We start from the raw sequence: 14,137 nt of genomic DNA on the forward strand, positions 1-14,137 counted from the left end.
AGATGATAAATTTTTATATACTTGTATTTTTTCTAATTTTATAAGGACATATCTTGTAATTGGCCATCTGACTATGAAATAAAGTTTGAAATGAAAGAAAAACTAAAATATGCTAATTCAGGAGCACCTGCCTGGCTCAGTTGGTAGAGCATAGGACTTTTGATCTTGTGGTCATGAGTTCAGCCCCATGTTAGGCATAGAACTTACTTAAAAATAAATATTTAAAAAATACGAGTTTTTGATATGCCTTATTTTCAGCACGTAATTTTTATTAAGAGTTTACTATAAGACGAGTGAAAGTTAATAATGTTTATTACTAAACCATTTTAAAGTCGTCGTGGAAGATGTTGATGTATTTTGTAGGAGAGAGTTTTATGTATTGATTGGTTTAATCAAAAAGAAAAGAAGTCTGGTTTCTAAGGCTACAAACTTAGTTTTCACAAAATTGGTTTATAAGGATCTGCTGAAGTCACTGATTCTAGCTCCTCTACTCTTTTTTGAGCTATCAATCAATGGTCATGTTAACTTAATGTGACTTCAGGGTTTATAATGTTAAATTTAGTAATAATACTCAGTTTCTGTTTTTTTTTTTTTTTTTTTTTTTGTAAGTTTCTGTTTTTTATCAATTAATGCACACATGTATATATTTTTCCACCCTGGAACTTCATGGAAAGGACACAATTTTTTTTAAAGAATTTTATGTATTTATTCGTGAGAGACACAGAAAGAGAGGCAGAGACACAGGCAGAGGAAGAAGCAGGCTCCATGCAGGGAGCCTGACGTGGGACTCGATCTTGGGTCTCCAGGATCACGCCCTGGGCTGAAGGCGGTGCTAAACCACTAAGCCACCTGGGCTGCCCAAAAGGACACAATATTGAGTAACATGAAAATGTGTCTATTCATTGTAGTTGACAGATATTTCGAAGCTTTTTCCCCCCAAATCTTTTTTTCATGAAACTAGTGTTACAAAAAAGGCACTCTTTTTCCATTTGTTTCTTCATTTCTTTTCATTCATTCATCTTTCATTCAATGTGCTCATATTTTTTTTTATAAACTATTATGTCCAGCCATTTTGATAAGTTACAGCATGAAAGTATTCAGAGAACTGGAATATCTTTGCTAATTCTAAAATGCTTGATTCAGTGAGGAACATACCAAACAAAATACTTCCTATTATAGCTAATTAAAAATAAAGATAATTGTCTAAAGCTTTGGTTTTTATTCTGATTACTGAACTTAAATCAGAATTTTATCTTTGCTTGTCATTTGTTTAGTCCGAGAAAATCAAAACACACTTATAATTTATGATTATCAGAAGAAAAGGAGTTTTTTCATACCTTTTGAAATGAAAGTCATATTTTTATTATAAAGAAAATGGTATCTTAACAGATATTAAGTACCTTGATATATATTTCAAATATACAGATACTATTTCATGTGCCTCTGCCATTGAAATACAGAGTAAATATATCTTACAATTTCTACTCCTATCTCTACCTCCGTATGCCTACTATGTGCTGTGTTAGATTTTTACCTAATCAATATTTAAAAAAAAATCATTGTCACATTCAAGTGTTTTGTTTTGGAGGGTTCATGAACACTGAATTTATATCTTCCATATTGATCTACTTACTGCTGATACTTAAAATTTTAGAGTTGAAATTACTAATTCTGGAGAATATGAATTATTTAATCAATTCCAAACTTTTGAGATAACTGGTGTTTTAGAAACCAGAAACAAAAATTATAATAGGAGTTTAGACTATAATATATTGCTGTAAGGATAATTATTAAGGGAAAACACAGCTGACATTTTCTGATTTATGCACACAATCAGAGATGGAGTCCAAGGACTGTGACATAATTATCTTCATGCTAACAATTTTTGTAAATCTCTTGACAGAATTTTTGCTAATTTTAAAATGCCTTCTGAAGATTAGCACTTAAAATTGTTGGGGAAAATAGCACAATTTATTAGCAAGGGTATAATTGTAAACCTTCTAAATACTCATTGTGAATATCATTTAGACAGTAACTCCTGCTTTAGCAGCTGGTATATAAGACACCAGTTTATGGAATCTTGAAACAACAGAGAGTGGAATCTAATTAAAGAGGATTACATGCCAAAGAAAAATTATTAAAAACAGACTAATAGACAATTGTTATGAATTTAGAAATCTCTGCCAACTTCTCTTTTTCATACAAATTTATGTAAGTAACTGTCAAGTAAAAGCCTTTATTTTTTCAAAACCAAAAGGATGTTACAAGGCTTTATGTTTTGCAACTTAAAAATGATTGCTTTCCTGAATTTTAGGTTAACACAGGAACTTAAATGATTCTATTACTCTTTTCTCACATATGCAAAACACACCTATGATTTGAAAGATAAATGATTAGAAGTACTATTTTAGATTTTGATGTTTGATATCTAATACCAAGCATTCCATAACTGTGTATAGGGAATTATGTATTAGGCTTACTTTTCCTTTTTAAACAAAAATCAGTTTATCAATTTAGGTACCATTAATGGGGTTTGTATTGAATTGGCTTACATATTTTTCTTTGTGATGTACATTTAACATTTGTGATGCACGAAAGACTAAAATATCTGTATCCCAATCTACAAATTCCTCCTCTATGTAAATTGATTCACTTTGCTGTGATATCAAGGGGTTTTGTTTCAAATAAGAGAACTGAGATAACTTAAAATGATACATAAGAATAAATAAATTTATGTAGACTATTATGTAGACTGTCTACATAAATAGTCTAACAACAATCCTTTATGTGAAAAACTTCTATCTAAAATTGTTTTTGAGATCTAGAATAGTATACCACTGTTGCCCAGAGTAGTGATATTGGAATTATATTTACTATGTACCCCTTCACCCCGACCCCAAAGTTTCCCTCATCTGCTTAGATGGCACCTATTTAGAATCACCTGCTACCTTGGAGAGAGACTCCCCAAGAACAAGGGATTGTTTTAAATTTAAAGCCTTCAGATTATATCCAATTTTTAATCTGGAATAGGTTTGGGATTCTACAGAACTAGAAAAACCTATGGTTTTTTAGTGGTGGTAATTAATTCAGTGATGTGATAATTAATACTGATGTTAGTAAAAACTATTAGGAAATTTTTTTTAAGCTTCCATATGTCAAATAGCTTTTGGATCATGGTGGTTGATGGTCATTTTAATATAGATTGCTCAATGTTGGCATCAGTCCTTATGTATGATAACAAATTAGCCACTATATGAAGTGTCTGGTACTATGAAATTATTTGTATTAAAAAGCGAATTTAATAATCTGTTTTGGTAGTAAGACTTTTTATAGAAATTAATTCATAAATATATCATACCTGAAGACTTATCCTTTGGGAAAGTTTTGATTTTCTTGGAATTAGTTTTCTCATAGTAGCCTTACTTAATATAGCAGGGCACAGAATATCCACCAGAGGGGCATTTGAAGGTACATGAAGTCCTCACATTCACTTGAAGATCATAACAAGGAACTGCCAGCAGGGAGCTAACCTGTGCTGCTCAGTCCAGTTTTTATCCACCCCAGTGCTAAAGAAGTGTTTAAATATGAGTGTACAAAGACAAGCTTAGGAGACAGATAAGATGATCAAAACTTCCATTCCTTCTGTAGCTTTCTGTTCATCTTCCACTGTATCACTGAACAGAACAAGGTGAGTTTGGCCAGTGTGTTTTTGCCATTCATCAAAAATATATATGCAAACATATTATTTTGTAGGTATCTTTAAGTTGAACTGGAATGAGAGGGCTGGAAATGACTAGAAATTGAAGCTAAATCTGGAGAAAATAATACAAATGCAGATTATGATTTACAGTACAACTCCCCCCTCACACACACTTTTCTTATTTTTCCATATGCAATAAACACCAGCAGTTTCTGGCATTTTCAGATTTTTTGTTTGCTTGCCTTTTTATATTAGAAATATGTAAAATGCTTATTTGGAAGTCCTTGTTTTCTCAGTGTATTTGACTTGCAAGTAACTTTCTTTTTGATTTTTTTTCACCATAAAAAATATTTGAGTGTGACTTATGAGTATATATATATATATGTATAGGAAAAATTATCTTGAGTTAAAATTCAGTGGCAGATCTATATTTGTTTAGGGTTATATATAGGAAAAATTATCTTAAAGAGTTAAATTCAGTGGCAGATCTATATTTGTTTAGGGTTAAGTCTACCAATATTTTCATTAGGAGGGCTTAACTCTAGAATGATAGAAAAAATGAGTTATAAATCTTAACAAAGGCAATAAATAAATAAATCTTAAAGACAGTGTCTATTTAAGCCAAATATTATCACTGCTATGGATCCCTTTGTGGAAAGCAATAATACTCTATGCAGTCTTTTTGAAGTAAAGCTTTTTAAAAGTTTCTGATTACTTTTGATTAAAATTTATGCTCACTAAGCAACTTTTGATTTTTACTTGTCATTCCATACTACATTTCCTAAAAGTAGAATTTCACTGATCATGTTATTATGATAGCCTGGTCCTTGTAACACTTTCACGTAATAATTGAGTGCATTTGCACTCCAGTTTTATACATTATTTTCTGTTAGCTTGGTTAGTGTGGGACAGAACAGGAAAGGCAAGACTCATTGTCAGGAACTGACAAAATTAACTTTGTTAGTTTGTAAGACTGAAGAACCAAAATTGGACCATGATGTAGTCATCAAGATAAGGCTACAGTGGAATGTTTCTTGGAGGAAAGATAATTAGCTGCCTTCACTGACTTCACTTTGCACTTTTAATTGAAGTTAGCATTTGATTCATGTATGTCTAAATGTATGTAGAGGTTCCTAGAACATCCATTCAAAAAACTTTTAATGGTTAACTACCATGTGGAATTGCAGTAGTAAATTAAAAACCAAGCACCTCTTGCTTTCATAGAACTTATAGTTAGTATTTCAAATATACTGTAATATGTCAAATATAAAAAATGTTATGAAGAATAATAAAGTAGGACAAAGGGGCAGAGTGAGGGTAGGTTAATTTTTAGACAGTGGTTAGGGAAAATGTTTCTAAAGAAGTGACATTTAAACAGAGACATGAAGGAGATGAGAGAGTAAGCCATGTGAATTGGAGAGGGGGATCATTTTAGGCAGAGGGAGCAGCAAGTGTAAAAGCCCTGGGGAGAATGGGTAGTTTTGTGTATAAGGAGCCACATGGAGGCTGTGACTAAGGCAAATTAAGCATAGGAAGCCTGGTAGGAAATGAGATTGTTTGGATCATAAAGAACTTGAGGGTGAGCAAACTTTCCCTCATTGAAATAGTAGATTTTCATTATTTAAAATTGCTCTTTAAAAGTATCCCCCTTCTCAAGATTAAGTGTATAAGTAAATAATAATATCTTCCAAAAAGCAAATACTGAGGTGTGATTTGTGTGATTTGAGATTGGCAGTGTTTGGCACACAGTTACTCCACAATATTTGTTGAAAGAATATTGTTTCATTTGATTGAAACCTGTTTCAAATAATTGAAACATTATCCTGTAAACCATATGAGACTCAATCAAAACATAAGTGTGAATTGTGTAAAGAACTGTGTGGTAATTAAAATAAATCCTGAATCTCAAATTTTGTTAACCTTCCTAGATAAAAGAATTAATGATCAATAGATAGGATTTTGCAGCACAACTGTTTCAATTTTTGCTTACCTTAGGAAAGTACTAAAAGATTACTTAAATCTTACTATGAATGAAAGTTGAAATTTTAACATATTTCAAAGTAAATACAACTTTGATTTAGACTATGAACTTGGAAATGAGATTGATTCTATCCATTTATAAATGTATTTCTTGTTTAGAATAGATTTTCACTTACATGATCTCTTTTAATTTATCCTCGCAAGTGGATATCATTGCTTTTATTATCTTCATTGATATCTTATTCCACGAGGGAATATTTGCAGATCGAGATGTTAAGCATTTTCCTAAAAACACATAGGCAATTTAATTGCAAAGCAGAACTTAAAAACAGATTTCTTTAAAAACAGATTTCCCCCACAGCTACTACCTCTCCTAGTATATTGTATTCCATTTCATTGTGACTCAAGAAGATTCTCCTAGACAGAGCCTCATTGTAAGCTGGCCACCATTAGTGAAATGACATTAGCTAAATATGATTATGTCTTAATGTTCCCTGAAAGGATTAGACTAGTTAAGACATACCGAAGGGAAAAGTAATTAGCTATTGAAATATGAATCTCTTGATTAGAACTGGAAATTATGTATTGGTATTAGAATGCTCATCTAGAATTTTTAAAGATCTAAATATAATCATTATTTCTTACTTATAAACAACGTCAGTGGGCCTAGTTTTGGTGAGTGCCAAATTGAAAATACAACATTTTACTGGAAGAATGAGTTCACCTAATTCTCTCATTCTTCACTTTAATTTAGATCTTAGGAATTTCTAACTACATAGAAACACTGGTATTATCTTTTTTTTGATTTACCTTACTGTTTAAAGAAAACCATTAAATTGATCAATGTCAAATCACCTTAGAGTTTCAGTGGTAAGCTGGGGTATGCTATTTAAATTCTTCAGATTTTATTTTTTTAAAGATTTTATTTATTTATTCATGAGAGACACAGAGGCAGAGACACAGGCAGAGAGAGAAACAGGCTCCATGCAGGGAGCCCCATGTGGGACTCCATCCCAGGTCTCCAGGATCATGCCCTGGACTGAAGGCGGAGCTAAACTGCTGAGCCACCCAGGCTGCCCCGAAAGTCTTCAGATTTTAAAATGTGTTTATAGTTGCTTCCATAAGACTTGTGCTCTCCCTGGTAAAAATTCCCTGTGGGTCCTTCAAAATATAGTATGCTGCAGGCCTCCAACCATCTGAGATTTGTAATGATTATTAATGCGTGATTAATATGTAGCAATGATTCGCCCACTTGACATGGAACATACATGCCTGATAAAAATTACCTTATTGAATTGAAATTGTGTTTTTTGAAAATGAATAGGGTTTGTTTGTTTGCTTACTTGTTTTTAACCTTGGTATCTCCAGTGACTAGCATAGTATCCAGCACCTACTAGATTCTAAGTAAATAATTGAATGAATAAGTGATGCCTACCTTTTATTTCTACTTTGGCAACAGATTTGACTTTTGCATTATATTCTGTATAAGTTCGAAAGTTTGCACTGAAGTGTCATTATCAGACACTAACAGGAATTTGCCACTCAATGTTGCTACTCAAGATACTTAGACAACTAATTATATTTGTAACTTTTGTTTTTGTGTCATCTAGTTTCATTGCAAAATCATATTTCCTGATACTAAAATTTGGTAAGCAGAGACTTAGGGCCATAGATAGGTTTCAGGGGATCCAATGACTGACTAAAATTATATACAGCATATGGGTGTGTGTGTGTGTGTGTGTGAGAATATTTAATTTTTTAAGAAGAAAGGATCATGATTTTTATTATATTCTCATAGGTATCTTATAACCAAAAAGTCAAAAATATTTTTATAGGACTGTATTTATTTTATTTTATTATTCAGAAGAATTGCCTGAAAAGCATGAAAAATGCACATTTTTCTACCTCACTTTGTAAAATCTGATCCCTTAGTATTATGGTGGGTCATGGATGTTCCTCCCTTTCCTCCTCTTTATTCTTTTCCTGGTCTTCTATCACTTATTTAAAAGCTTCTATTCAATGTACTAAGTGATTAACATATATTATCTCATTATTTTTAACCCCCTGTGCAAAAAAGTGCTTTTACTATAGTGTGGCAGTAGGACCCATGGGCAGAAAGAGCTGCACTGAGATTGTGAGGAGTGACTGATCATATACTTTTTAGTTAGTGGGGGTTAGGGACAATGTAAATCACAAGGAATTTGGAAGCAAGGCTAGCTACTATGTTAGGATAAGATCCTTTACAATTGTCTAGTAAAACATGAGTCCTGAAAGCCTTCAGAATATTAACGGGCCATATGTTTGAAGTATGACTGTTAACATATATCACTGGGGCAGGGGGTGAGGTGGGAGTGATGTTTACAGTTGCCAGAGTGAAGTAACACTAACTAGAGCAAAGCTCTGGTGGTAAAACATTAAGGAAGTCCTGGAGGGAACTGTATGTTGTGTTAAAATCTCTGTACCTCACAAATTCTGCCTGGAGACTATGAGCTGCAGCACAGTCTGGCCTTTGTTCTTTTTCTCCTGATTTATCCCCACCCCAAACAGCTTTGACCCTTAAATCTTTTAGGTTGCTGAGGGTGGAAGGTCTCCTCTTCTGTAACCTATTCTTGCTGAATGGGGGCATAAAGATGTCCCTACAGCCCTAGAAGTAAGTATATTTCACTTAGAATAAACTCAGTTAAGTATCCTGCCTGAGGACAAGTAACAGTAGGCATGCAATGACACTGAAGTATGAAGCTGGAGCCAGTTTTACTACCTTAGTCTTTTTTTTTTTTTTTTTTTAATCTAGAAAAATTTGACTCGTTTCAAAAAGATGTTCGGAAATAATAAACTTACAGACATGTCTGCTCCAAAGAGAATTAATTCCTGTCTCTTCTTTTTATTCTCCCTAGATTTTGATCAATTTGGGGGTACTTATTTACTATTATATTCCTGGTGCTTAGTATGATGCCTAACATATAGTACAATTTGCAAGAATTTATTCTAAATTGAAATTAGCTTTGAGCTTTTTATGATTTAGTAATTCCAGGACTTCCATTTCAGTAGCTATGCCATCAACTCTCTGTGACCTTAATAATATAGAAGTTTCTTCATGTATTAAACTTGGTGTTTTAATTTTTAAAACCTTGGTTAGTATATAAATTTTAGATCCAACCTGTTTAGTTTTAGTTATTGTGATTATTTTATAAAGTAAAGGCAGTCCCATAGAAATTAAGTCAAATGAAAATATGATTTTTTAAATTTAATAACCTAATTTGCTAACTTTTTTTATTATTTCCAGCTCCATCTAGCATATGAACCAGTAGATATTTGGTTGAATTTGTTATTGTTTGGTATAGTTTAAACAAAGATAGCTCAGTAATCTTTTTAAATTTTTTAGCATTCAGAGATCTCCTTATATATTATTTTACTCCCCTGTTGCTATTGATAATTCTATTTGTTTGCTTTATTATACTTTTATACAATTCTTAACACAGATGAGATATAAAACACTATAAAATCTATCACAGTTGAAACTCTAGACCTTCCTTCAACCCAAGGGAATTCATTTGGCAAAAGGCCACCAAAACCAGTTCTTTTTTGATGCTTAGTTTCTAGTTTCTGCTTTAATTGCTGCCAAAATCTGAGCACTTGGGGATTTAATTGCTCATTATATTTGTCACAGTGGTGTCACAGACTCAAATAAAAACTGTTGCATGAAAAATATTTATGGGTATTAATTTGGCCTAAACATGTGTATATTGGATTCCTTATTTTTCTACATTATAAAGTATAGCATGTCTAGACAGAATTAAGACAGAATTCTTTAAGAACTTAGGCCCCATTTTACTAGTAAAGTATTATTATACATCCAGTCCAGAATCTACATTTAACAACCAACATCTAGGAGAGGATATGTTCAGAACTTTATTATATTCATTTTATTCAGTTTACTTTTTTGAAGCACTCTCTAAGGGATTTGATTCTGGCTCTGAGGACAGACTAGTTGCGTTCAAACCTTTATATCCCTTACTAGCTGTATGATCTTGAGTAAGTTATCTTTTTTTTTTTTTTTTTAAATATGGAACACTTCACGAATTTGCGTGTCATCCTTGCGCAGGGGCCATGCTAATCTTCTCTGTATCGTTCCAATTGAGTAAGTTATCTTAATCTCTCTGTGCCTGTTTCCTCATCTATAAAGTATGGGTAACTATGTTGTTGTAAAGATAAAATGGGCAAAGCTCCTAGAAGGTGACTAACAGAGAGAAAGTCCTCAGTGTTGGCTAGTTTCCTGTAGTTCAGCTCGATATGCCAATAGAAAACTATAAATATTACCATGGTTGCTGATATGATAGTGCATTCTGGTCAGCACTAAATCCAGTACCTTTTATGTCTTTTCATTTTTTTTTCATTTTTGCTGTGTGTTCCCACTTGCTTGTGGGAACAACTAGCCTAGTTGTAGGCTAGTAAGCCTGCTTTCTTGTTCCCATCTTTTATTACTAATCACTTATTTTTCTTGTTCTTGCACTTGCTAATCTGAGGAGTAGTTTTTTTTTTACTCATTATTGTATTGTATTCCCTTTTCCCTTTAATTTACCCTTTGGCTTTCCCTTCTTTCTTTTCTGTAAAATACATGCATCACCTTGCTTCTGCTGTGGTGGTTTGCAATTATCTTGTTCAAAGGAAATTATTAGGCACCTAAAACATAGGAAATGCAAGTAATCACCATGAACAAGGTAATTTTTTGGAGTTGTTTGGAATTTTTTTGTAACCTGGAAATAAGTCCCCTCTGTCTTTCTTATGCCTGAAATTGTCTTCTGGAATAGTCCTACACTACATTATAGAATCCTTTAGAATGAACAACATATTAAGGTATCAGTTGCATAAAAATAGGTTTATAATTTTTTTCAGATGTGTACTCCTGTGAACTAGGCCTAGAATAGACTTTGATACAACATTGGAACCCCTTTACTTATAGCTGTCCCTCGTGTTAGGGAAATGTTATTGATATACTATAAGGCTGTTTGCCTCTTACCCAATAGATTTATCTGATGCTTAATTTTATTTATGATTAGAATGAACAGATAAAGGTATTACCTGCTTGAGATGTTTTTCTCATTATGATAAAGGAATAACATTTGTCTGAATTAGAATTAAACTCATGTATCTCTCCTTTGAAATATTATTCTTGAAAAAAATATTGGATTTGATTTCCATTTCAGCATACAGAATATTTTTGGTGAAGGTATCAGACCATTAGATGCTTACTAGGTTTTTCCTTTTCCTTTTCCTTTTTCTTTTCTTTTCTTTTTCTCTTTTTTTTTCTTTTCTTTTCTTTCCCTTTTTCATTCTGTTGGGCACAATAAGCTTTGACAGACTCATGGAGTGTGAAACATGGAGCCTTTTTTCCTTTTCTTTTAGTGAACATGATACTCGCTTTGGGTTCCCATTCCACCTTATGGCAAGATATGTAATTTTAACCACTTCCAGATAAAATCACTGCTGAAGTTAAGCCTTTTTATGAATAAAATGAAGAAATACCTATATGCTCTGGAATACCCTCTTTGCACTCTGAGAACTTGTCCTTAAGTCCTGGAGCCACAGAGAGCTTAGTGGGGCCACTTCAGGCCTCTCTGTTTGACTTTCCTCTTTCTTCTACCTTCAGGAGAATATATTCATCTCCTATCCCTGTAGCCAGAAAAGCTAAATAGTCAAATAGTCTTTCAACTCTGTTTTATGCTAGGAATGAGCCTTTAAGAACTCAAAATCCAATAATTTTGTTTCTTTTTTAATGTCTTTCATGAGCTTGTTCTTCTGCAACTGTGTTGGCCAAGATAAGTTTAAAGTTACTTGAAGAAGAGTCAGGTCTGAAGGTTTCAGGGCCAAAACAAAACAAACAAAAAGTATATATTTTTTCTTTATATTCTTAATTCACTACATAGAAAAGGAGTCAAATGCATTTATTATATAACATTGTTGAAATCTGTGTGAGATTCCAAAAACATGTATTTTTAAAAATATAAATCTGAAAAAGTGAAGTTTCCTTAAGAATTCTGTTTTTTAAAGGTGGTCTACACATGGATTTTACTGTAAAATGACCCTTTCCAAAAATTAATCAGATAAACATTGATTTTTGGGGGAAGGATTTATAAATTATAAGAAATAATAAAAGCTTCTTTTTAAAAATGTTTGTTTACTGCATTCATTACACAGCTTTTCCCAGGGGACTTCAGACAGATATTGGGATGACAAGAGGCTCTTGTGGACTTATTCTGTGTTTGCTTTTGATTCTTAGCTACTGTTACACTGTTGTAGTGGGCTGCCTTAAATATTTGTTATCTGTGACTTTCTTTTGCCATGAGCATTATTGCTCTAGTCTAGGGAGTAACTTTAAATGACTAAACTGAGATCTAAAATTCTCTCTTAATTATAGTAGTGCAATTAACATACCCTTCCTTTGGTTTTAACAATTTAATTTCACATTTCCTATAGTATTGTGAGTCTTAAAGACATTATCCCAATTCAGAACATTTGTTTTTAAAGTTCTTTTTTTTAAATTTTTTTATTTATTTATGACAGTCACACAGAGAGAGAGAGAGAGAGAGGAAGAGACACAGGCAGAGGGAGAAGCAGGCTCCATGCACCGGGAGCTCGACGTGGGATTCGACCCTGGGTCTCCAGGATCGTGCCCTGGACCAAAGGCAGGCGCTAAACCGCTGCGCCATCCAGGGATCCCCAGAACATTTGTTTTTAAATAAAGAGATTCAGATCTAGTGTTTGATTTTGTTACTCCCTGTTGGTAAATGCAAAGTTTAGAAGCTTTTCAACCATGCAAAACAAAATATCCTGTCAAGGGACAGATTTATTTCTGTGAAACAATTCCATTAAACAAAAACATATGTATAAATATATGTGTGTGTATATGTGTATATATTTAAAATTAGAGATTTATTACAAATATGCCCATAGCAATTAAATAGAAGTATCTATTTCCATATGTGATTTATAAATTATTTGTGGAAAAATCAAATAAAGATAGGTGCTGTTTTCTAAATTTTGGGAAAAAAAGGTTATCAAACCTTCCACTTTAAGATTTAAACATGTCTCTTAGCAGCATTTCATCCTAATTGATGGCATCGGGTTGATTTTTGACAAACTAGTTGCAGAGGAAAGTAAGTATGATTATATGACCAAAGAGATAATATATATCGTTTTCTATTAATGGTTAAATGGGTGGGGGAAATGAATGAAATTAGAATCAGAAAACTTGAATTTGAGTACTAAGTCTACCATAGAATACAATAGTCACATACTTAGAATGCATTTTAGGTGAAAACAATTTGAGTTACATGGGAATAATTTCAGTCAATGAACATTTATTTTCCTTTCTAAAATACTTTTGAAAGTTTTAATTAATTTTTAGCCATCTATTCCTGTCCTATGTTTATAATATTAGCAAACTAAATTAAAAAGAAATTGACTAAATAAATAACAGCACTGGAATATTATACAACTTTAAAAATTGCATTGTGATATGTATTTAGAATGATGGATAGATACTAATCATATATTATTAATTTTAATTTTATGAAGGTTAAAAATAGTATCTTCCAAATGTCACATACCTAGTAGTTGTGTTTCAGTCTTTTTAGGTATTCATTTACTCCAAAAGGCATTATTTAAGTAGCAGTTGTTAACATTAAGCTCTGTTGTAGTTGCATGTAGCAAATGGATGTAAATGAATTTATCACATGACTTATTTCTTTTTATTTTTTTTCAAGGACTTTATTTCTTTATTACTTTGTATACATTTTTATACTTTTTTGTTGGGTGTGCAAAAGTAAAGAAAACTAACTGATGATTAGAAACTTTCTAGATAATTTAAAATATGAAAACTTTCTTGAACTCACTGGCAAAATTAGAGGAGGAAAAATTTTAAAAAGTGCAGATTTAATAGGAAAAATTAAGATATATTAAAAAGGTCCTGTTTTACATTAAATTTCTTCTATTGATAGCACTTCTTGTATTGCATTACATTAAGAAAGCATCATATTCGGGATCCCTGGGTGGCGCAGCGGTTTGGCGCCTGCCTTTGGCCCAGGGCGCGATCCTGGAGACCCGGGATCGAGTCCCACGTCGGGCTCCCGGTGCATGGAGCCTGCTTCTCCCTCTGCCTGTGTCTCTGCCTCTCTCTCTCTTTCTGTGACTATCATGAATAAATTAAAAAAAAAAAAAGCATCATATTCAAGGTAAAATGTACAGATATTTCCAAAAACTTGAAAAATTTCATTTACTTATGAATTATTTTAAAGTCAAAAGAAATACAAACCCATGTTTGAAATTTTGGAAAATATCAAAAACTGTAAGTTTAAAGAAGTGCCCTTGTTTATTCAACATTCTGTGGTAACCTGAAATACTATTTCATTTCAATAAGGATAAGTTTGACTTTTTACAGGAATTAGATCTTTCATACAG

The 14,137-nt window shown here is 32.5% G+C and overlaps 1 protein-coding gene and 1 pseudogene across 3 annotated transcripts in view; one reads left to right on the plus strand and one right to left on the minus strand.

Moving 5' to 3' along the window:
* Positions 1–14,137, plus strand: part of DPYD (dihydropyrimidine dehydrogenase) — a 791,077-nt gene that overhangs the window by 89,827 nt on the left and 687,113 nt on the right. The gene's annotated exons all lie outside the window — the stretch shown is intronic.
* LOC119872457 lies at positions 9,738–9,833 on the minus strand (annotated as a pseudogene).

The sequence above is a fragment of the Canis lupus genome, chromosome 6, assembly GCF_011100685.1.
Source record: "Canis lupus familiaris isolate Mischka breed German Shepherd chromosome 6, alternate assembly UU_Cfam_GSD_1.0, whole genome shotgun sequence".
NCBI classification, from domain to species: domain Eukaryota; kingdom Metazoa; phylum Chordata; class Mammalia; order Carnivora; family Canidae; genus Canis; species Canis lupus.